The sequence below is a fragment of the Dromaius novaehollandiae genome, chromosome 3, assembly GCF_036370855.1.
Source record: "Dromaius novaehollandiae isolate bDroNov1 chromosome 3, bDroNov1.hap1, whole genome shotgun sequence".
Lineage (NCBI taxonomy): Eukaryota > Metazoa > Chordata > Aves > Casuariiformes > Dromaiidae > Dromaius > Dromaius novaehollandiae.
In genome coordinates, this window is record NC_088100.1 from 13,849,842 (window position 1) to 13,859,204 (window position 9,363).

Genomic DNA, 9,363 nt, shown 5'->3' on the forward strand with positions numbered 1-9,363 from the left:
CACCCACAATGAGAGAAACTGCTTACCGGGAAGGAAGAAAGCTCTTGGCCTGGTCTGCAGGACAAAGTCCAGTTCTCTGAAACTCTGTGAGATTTAATAAATCACCTCAGCTCTGTGTTTTTTTCTACATCTGAAAAACTAGGACAGTGCAGTTTCATTTGATAGTCACTATCTGTCTAGCCTGTAGATTTGAGTGATCAGGGACTGCCCTATCCTATACTTAGTTATTAGCATGAGGATAGCCTGCTCTCAGAAAAAATTTGTTTACACAGCAAATAAGTTAAATGTTATTATTTATAAAATTGATCTTTTCATATTGGTAAAAGAACTTGGGCTCATCAATAATTTTTAACAGTTGAACTTGTTGAACATTTGAGATATTAACACACAGAAATAAAACTTTTAACAGCAATGTGGCTACCAGAATGATGCCTGTGGGTGAAGGTCAGCTATGGAGAAACTTTCTGTTGTTGATACCACTAAATGCTGTTTAAGGAGCTGCTATGTAGCATGCTAAACACATGTCCCACATTCTACATTGAATTGTCTTTTCTTGGCAGCCGAAAGAAATCACTTGCACATTAATGCAAGTTCTGAAAATTTATACTATATGTGTACATCATGTACCAACATTTTAGATCACTATTATACTAATGATTTATTCATAATAAATATATTTTATTATATCAGTGTAAGTATCAGTAAATATAAGTATCAGTATATATATAACATGGATAAAACTTTAATCTTCCATCTCAGGTTCTTAAAGAACTTTTCACCCAGAAACGTAGTCCATATAGTTCATATAGTTGTTGCTCTTCCTGCTTTTATTCCAACTGATATTTAATATTAGGCATTAGGATAAGACTTTTCTCAGAGCAGACCATCTGTTTCTGTCAGCTAGGGGAGTTCCTTACTTTCCTCAGAGGAATGTATCAGGGGCTAATGTCAGATTTAGGATATTGGAGTTGATGATCTACAGTCTTGCTATATTAGAAAAATTTTGAGGTAGAAAGGTATTTTCCTATTGACTTAAAACATGCAGAAACTATTTAGCAAAGTAAATAAATAAATGTATGATGTCCCCTTCCCCTGCAGTACTGCCTAAATGACTAGGTCTGGCACTCGGGAAGGTTGGATCTTCACCCAGCTCGGTCCATTCTGTTCCTGCCCAAGGCGGGCTCGGACTTGGTAAGTGCTGAGTACCTTCACGTGGTATCTCCAGGCAAGACACTACCTCTACTGACTGCAAACACAGGAGAGAGTCAGTAAGTGAAGAAAAGTGTAGTAGGAAAGAAGAAGATAAATGTAAGGAGAATATGGAAACTATGGAAAAGTTTGAGTTAAAAAAAGGATCTTTGATGCACTGACTCTGGAAATATGATGTAAGACATAACTGGAGAAAATCCACAGGGCAGTGTCTCATTTTTATTTCTCTTATGTGATCTATACAAGATTCAACTCAGTGCTAGACATAGGAAAAATCTGCAGGATAGGAGGAATGAAGACAGAGCAGGAACAAAACAAAACAAAAGACTATCTTGCCCTGTAGGGCAGAAAATGGAGCTCTAGAACCAGGAGGAATAGCCATGCCAGTCAGGCTACAGATTCTGGAAGCTGAGGGAAGCTGTAAAGTGAAAACAATTTGTTTGATGGTGAGATAGCTGAAAACACATCCTGGCATTAGAAACTCTATGTAGGGGGGGTTTAACCATTCCACAATTACATTTAACCCTAGTAAGAAGTATGATCTTTGTGCAAATGATTAATCTGGCATGTTTTTCAGTCCACCAGGTATAAGCAGGATAAGCATATCTTTTTGGCAAGATAGGCAGAAATAGAACTCTCAGCATTTCATCCTGGGAAGGAGCCATATGTTTGTGAGTATCCTGATCTTTAGCTGATGATATTATTCTGATTCTCATATGCATAGGGTCCCCCCCCCCACACACATACTTCCTCTCAGGAGAAGCAGGCTTTTTTTCTGATTTTTTGTTCTTATGTGTCTAGTAGGTAAATCTCAGAAGATGAGCTGAAGAATTCAAAAAGATCAGGCTGCCCTGTCCTTTCTTTAGATCTTTTTTTCCATCTGACAAATGGAGTAGGGTAGTTGGTTGGGAGAAGAGAACCGGAATTGTTTTTGCCAGTGCTACTTACCTAAATACCTCTCAATGACATGGGAGAATTACTGACTTCATAAAACCCCTGGAACGAGGGGGTTTCTCCTGGGGAAACCAAGGATTTAATCCTCTACGCAGGGTGAGATAAGAAAAGCAAAGCAGAGCAGGCAAGTTCGCTTGGGAGTCCTATGAAATAGCCTAGTGCCTTATAGGGACATTCACTCTTCTCTTCTCTGGAAAAGCTGGGACTTGATTTCTTTCAGACTGTCAGTATGGCTTTGTGCAGAGGACAACACAAAATCCTGAGGGAAAAAAAAAAAAAGAGGAAGAGCCTGCACATGAAATCTTCTCAAAACAATACAAATTATGTGTCTTTCCTGCCTCTTTTTTTTTTTTCCATCTCACATACATGCTTTAATGAGGAGTATTATACTGAAAATACTGATTTATAAATCATTTTATCCTTGAGTTACTCTGAGCTATGAATTATCTGTGACCTTCCTTGTAGTGCTTTCTTTTGGATGGGGGAGTCTTTCCTCCCTTAAAACTGTTCTCATCACTGAAGGAACCCTGTAAGATTTCCTGCCTCTTTCTGTCCTCCGTGCTTGTTTCTCTGCAGCTCTCAACGGAGAGCTCACCCCTGAGACATTCCCATACTGGCAGGAGTGGAGGAGGACAGCGCTCTGCAGCTCCACCCTCTTCCAGAGGAAATGTCATGAGAAAATGTTTTCTTGAGGTCTTTCCTGTTAATATGCTATGAGAATCCTCGCTATCGACTGTGCGTTTTTATGGCATTTTGACTGGAAGTAATGTGAGAATGTTCTTTCTCACATTATTTCCAGTAGAAAAACCCTGAGAACATTGTTGCTTGAGATATTTCTACAAAATGTACTTAGAGATTGGATGTGACTAAAGTTGCCTTTATAATCTCTTTTTTTTTTCTTCCAGCTGAAATTTGGACAACATCTAATGTCTCTCCATCTTAACATTTCTTTTATCATTAAGCCTTGTCCAGATTTGTGCCAAATGAAGCCTTAGCTGAAATAGCCGATTTGTTTCTTTTGTGCCCTGAGACCTATCCAAACTGAATCAAAGGTTAAGAAACCAGATTAAACTCCACAGCAATTACAGTATTTATAGGATTTCCTTGTGAGATGAAGTTGTTTCGACTGCCTTTTCTGTTTCAGAGTGAACCTACAATAGGGTTGAATAAAACTGTGGAGGAGTAGAGACCTGAAAGAACAAAGACCACATACTGTAAAAAAGCCATTCTAATTAAATCAGAATGAAAACACAGGAATGCCATTGCTTTCAGAGAAACAAGTAAGCAACCTAGAGAACCTTATAACTTGGCAGTCTACACATTTCTTTTTTAAAAAGCAACCCACAACTTTAAAAGGAAATAAATCTTGGAAAAAATATAAGATGTGTCAAGTCAATCAGCTATTTATGCTATTTCCTCCAATCCTGATGTTTCCCTCATGAATTATGCACTTTGTGCTGCCACTGCTTACATATGTGGGCCCTTGTGGCATGTTTCCCAGGACCAGCATGTGATTACAGATCATAAAAAATGAACATACACATTGCTCCTTCAATAATGGAAGAGATGCACAATTCCAACTGCTGTATGTTAGAAATCTCTGTTCTATTTTATAAAATAGCAGCTGTTATTAAAAACTTCTATAGCTATAACAGCAGCAGCCCTGAAAACTAATCACCATATTTTCATTTTAAATTGCAACAAAGGAATTAAGAAACAGATGCCCATTAAAAAGGAAAAAGGTAAGTTAGCCGCTAAGGGTTTCTCCATAGCCAGAAGGTGGTGCTACATTGTAATATAGTTGCAGGGGATCAGGTTTGGATCTTTGATAACTTATGCCATTTGATTCACTTCTTTAAAGCAAAACAGAAGGATAGATTAAACTTTCAGACCTGCACAGCAGGGAGGTGTTCAGCAGAGGTAAAAAGAGGCCTAGAATTCAGTTCTTGATATATAGAAATCGCATAGTTATGATGATGTAAAACAGGGTCTTTCAGTGAAAATTTTAGCTATGTCTCTTTGTATTTCTTCATTCCTGGTTGCATTTAACTATCCTGCTTCCTTAACTCTTCCGTTTCATCAGGCTAGTCAAAACACACACACAAAAAGCCCCATCACCCAACATGCTCGTGTGTTTTCTTGATGAAATTTCTGTTCTTCTAGCCTTTCCCATAATTTTTACTAAGAGTCTTTCAGCCTTTCCCTTTTGTCACATACAGAGGACAGATATTCAGCCACAGGTAGACACTGTTGACTTTGATGAAGCTATGCCAGTTTTTGCCAGCTGAGGAGGTGTAATCATTTTCTTTAAAAGCTGAAGAGAAATAGAACAGAGTTGCTGTCACATTGTGTATATCTGCCAGTAGAAAATAGTGCTGTGCAGAGATACCAGGGTTGGATGCCAGTGATTTAGCTCAGGTAAAGTAGCGTGAGGCCCTCGTTCTGCTTGGTTAGATTGTCTCTCTGTTTAAGGCACGCTGCTCCCCTGGTCTGCATGGATGTGTCTCCATTAGTAGATTAGTACATTTAGGGTCAGGAGTGAGCTTTTGAAACACATTTCCTCATTGTCCCCACTTACTGTGCCTTGTCTTGCACCTTGGATTACTCTTGGGGAGCAGGTACTGGATCCCTCTTAGATGACAATAAATGTCCTCCAGGAGCTCACCTAATGCAGTCCAGCTGCACAGGATCAGATCAGAGCCATGCTGAAATATCCTTCTCTTCCTCTCCTGAGCACTGTGGGGTCTGGATGCGGGTCCTCAGCACCAAATGTTTTTCTCCTACAGATTCACTCCTAATGATCTACATTACTTGCTGCTGTGCATATAGCCTGTGGGTATCTCTGCATAGACTTGGGTCATGTGGACAATTCCCCTGTGTTCTCTGATGAGAAAGAGACCCCAATTTGATGCAATTTTTTTGTGTGGCAAAGAAGGTCACTAAGAATCAGGCAGCTGCCTCATGGGGATAAAGTTTTGACTGAGATGAAAATGACCATGACCATCAGAACAAATCATCTCAGGGATGACGGAAAGTTGTTACCAAGTAATGCCATTATTATTGTTGTTGTTTGCATTGCAGAGGCAGACTGAAGTCAAGGGCCAGCATCCACTACACTGACTACTAACAAAAACATGATATATTCTACAATAAGAGGATGAATTTGGATGTTAAAATCTTGCATGGATTTAAGGAGAGACTATACAAGTTCATATATGAGAAATCCACTGAGAATGACTGACTACCTAGAAATCATATCTAGTTCAGGAAATCATTAAGCTGAAAGTAGATGGAGGCTAGGAAAATAATAAGGGGGATAATCAGATAGGCTTGCTCTGTTCTTATTTTTTTCTAGACACTGTTTTGATCACTGCTCAAACTTTTGGAGGGGCAGAGAGAAGCGCCAGTGCTTTCCTGTAAAAGCAACAGCAGCCCCTTTCATGCCCTTTGGTTTTGGCTCTTGTTGTGCCTCAGCACAGTGTGGGCACCATCAGGACACAGCCCAGAAGCTCCTTGATGCTGTGGATAGCAAGCTCCAGGTCTCGTGGGAATAATGTGACTTTTCTTCCTGGTCTTTCTAACTCCTGGATTTTTGCCGCCAGTTACTTCAGAGTGGCAGGCATAGGGAATGGCGCCCTCCCCACCACCCACCTCAGCAGATCATGCACACAGCCTGCAGGAAACCTTGGTGTGGGCCTTGCCACCCCACTTTCAGTGGCCAGGCATGATGTGCTCTCCAACAACAAGCACATCTTCACAGAATCAAAGGGGTGATCTGGGCTAGAAGGACCTTTGGTCTGATGCTATATGGCTGCTTTTCTCTATCTTTATATTCAATCTAAGAGAAAGACCTAAGTGCACTCTCAGGCAGACAGAAACAGCTCCCCTAGGATGATCCAGACTCGAAGGCCACTCTACTAGTTATAGTTGTCATGGACCTAACAAAAATCTGCAGGTGTAGTCTTGGCATAAGGATTAGATAGGCTTAGGGCTGAACATCTTTCTCTTGCTAAGGTGCCAGGTATTTCCCTGGGAGGCATCTGTGCAACTACTTTGAGTTCAGTTGTAGCAGCCTCTGTACTGCTGGGGACAAAAGAAGACTTTGGTCTCCAGAACTTTCAAGGGCAAATTTTCCATAGATTCTCTATTAATTCAGATTTATCCTTGGTGTGACTGAGTGCCTGAGTGCCTTGGTAGGACTGAGTGGGTAGTGATGGCTACTCACACATCAGCACTGAACCTGTGTGTATGCAGAATGTAAGATATTCCCATCCCAGCCAAATTAGCAATAGAGAGATTATCAGAACAGTAAGGAGAGATATCCTTTTCCACATGAGATCTCACTTTGGCACTCTGTGTATTATCTGTGTCAGATCTAAGGACCTTTGTGTATCCACTGCAGATTTTTCCCCCATATTTGCAGTACTAGCAAGCTCGTTCCAGGTGGAAACATACCAGTTGTGCTGACAAGGGGTTTAGATGTGCAAGAAAGAACACAAAATTTGATCCAAGTGGAGGATGAATAGCATTTTCTTTGAAATGACAGGGTAAGGAAAGAAAGGTCCATTATGATCATGTGGCCTGACTTGCCTTAAATAGAGTAATTCCAGGAAAACTTTGTTCCCGCAGAAATAAATGTGGCTTCATTCTGGTGTGCAATGAAAAAGGGATGTTTTTCAAAGTAAAAAAATATATATACACACACACTATATATATATATAAAAGATATATAGTGTGCATATGTATATATAGCATATAAATAAATAAATAAATATTTTATATATATATATATATATATTTTTATATATATATATATAAAAACACACGTGTGTGTGTGTGTCTGTGTGTATAGTAGCTTTTAAAGTTACCAGGCACATAGTGGCTGCTTTCAGTCAGCAAAGTGGCCCACAGCAGATTTAATATACCTAAGCATTTCAAAAAACATCAAATTTTATTGTATTAAAATAAATGTTCAACAATAAGAGGGGAAAAATGAAACATTTCTTTAAGTTATGTAATGACAAAGTGGCCCAGCTATTTAAATAAAATATTGTTTAAAGCTTCTATAGATCTAAGACCTGTACCAGCAGAGATCATTTTCAGCTTGGGATAAGTGCTTGTGTGAGAGTTTCTTATTGCTGGAAACACAGGCCCATAATGGAAGTGGTGACAGACCTTAAATTAGTGCAGTGCTACTGTACAATAATGTGTACTCTCAGTGCCATATGGTTATGATATGCAGCCGTTTTCCTATGCTGATTATAAATTTGGACTGTCTGGCAGACATTAGAGAAGGGAAAGATATCATTGATCATTTTATCCATCCACTTCGGGTCAGTGAAAGATCATTCCTGACAGTCTCAATTTCTATTTTTAAATTAGTCGCATTGCTGTAGTGCCCCAAACCCCAGACAGGTCAGTGGGCCATCGCGCTGTGCACAGCACCCAGGGGTAAGTGTTGCCTGCTGCAAAAATGCAGAGGAGCCAATGTGCACATATAGTCAGAGGAAAGTAGGGACTGCAGTTAAGGGTGAAACAAGTGATACCATACCTAATTTAAAGGCTACAAATCGTTAACCTTCTTTGTTTCACTTTTTGTTCTTTTATTATTACCCAGATATCTTGGATTGCTTGTTATGGCATCATCTTAGGTGGCTGAAGCTGTATGAGTCTTGCAGCAGACCTGGCATTTGGACTAAAAGCTTCTTACAGATAAATGCAGGAAGGACATTCCAGGAGGAAGGGTCATCACAGAAGATTTCTGTCATTTATCTGAGAGGCAGACATGACAGAATTACAGGTTTATATCACAGCCAAAGCAGTGGAGAGGCAGCGTTGTGGGACAGAAGAGTTAACAGATGCAGAACAGTGAAAGACCTTGATGTACAGAAAACTGAAGATTTGTCTACATAATAAAATGGACCTGGTGTAGAAGTCCCACAACTAGTGGAAACTCATGCCATTAAGTCCAGACTGTATGTGTAACACAGCACTGTGCCATAGTGACCTGTCACTGCATTTTCTCAGCAGGTCTTATTAGCTTGGGCACAGCACTGTCTAATATGGGAATAGTTCATCAGATGTGAGCTGGCTTGGGTCCAGGCAGCTCAGTGTATCTGTGTATCACACGCCCCAGCGTACCAGTTCTGGGATTAGCTTGGACAGCCCTCGCTTGGGTCTGCTTTAATCGGTTGATAAATGATAAGAAGCCCTCATTGCTGCTCTTATTCAACTAATCTCCAGTTTAATAAAGAAAGTTCCTTCTGATGATCAGACAGGTCTTTTCCTTTAAAAAAAAAAAAATCATCCCAGTATAAATTAATTGCCTTCCAAAAATGGAGCAAAGTCCTTTGAACAAGAGACATCCTGGCAAGCCAAGCAACTGTGTGTTTTGTTGCCATTTGAGGGGACTTGTGCTGAAATCCCAGCTTCTGCTGCCTTTCTCCTGCTAAGGAAGAAGTACCTCATATCACAAACCAGCAGCCCCTTCAGGCAATTGCCATTTAAAGAGTGGCATTGATGGACTCTGTAAGGAGTCCTATTCAGTGCTCTCTAGCTGGCAGCATGATGTCAGTGATGTGGGCGGCAGACCCCTGAATTTGCTTTGATGGTATTTGTGCTCTTTTTTTTTCATTTTTCACGAATGAGTGATTCATTTCTTTGAAACAATGTGTTTGGAAAGCCTGCCCCGCTAAGGAATTGTCTACGCAGTGGGGGAGGCTCGGAACATTGTATGTCCTCATAGAGGTACCAACAGGGGTTGTGCCAGATCCCCAGTGCAAGAGGTAACAGGGATACTTGTCTCAAAGCCAAAGCTTCATGAATCAAAGGCGCTGACTCTCGAGCACAAGTGCCAGCATTTGGGCAGATAACCTAGTCCATGCCAATTTAGGGTGAGAGGAATGCCCCAGACTAATCCTGTGGATTCAAAGAAATTCAAACATAATCAGTTTTAAGTACCCCACAGCCCTGAGAGACTTCTCTTCATTTATAAATGTTAAGGGCAGAAATGAGGGTAATAAAGTAATAATTTCCTGAATAAGAAAAGAGCAGAAATTATTTTTGCGCTGTTTTCTACCAGTGCTATTTTGAGTGATTTATTCTAAATTACTGTTGACATGGAGGAAGTGAGGGGAAAATAAACTGTGAATCTCAGATCAGGTACTTTGCAGGTGGTTCAAGTATAGTTCAAATGCTCAC

General features: G+C 40.2%; 1 long non-coding RNA gene across 1 annotated transcript; it reads left to right on the forward strand.

Moving 5' to 3' along the window:
- Positions 1–1,163: 1,163 nt before the first annotated feature.
- Positions 1,164–9,098, forward strand: LOC135328003 (uncharacterized). The gene is made up of 3 exons (XR_010388720.1): positions 1,164–1,191; positions 1,787–1,880; positions 7,781–9,098. It is a non-coding gene; the product is annotated as an uncharacterized LOC135328003 (long non-coding RNA).
- Positions 9,099–9,363: the final 265 nt, after the last annotated feature.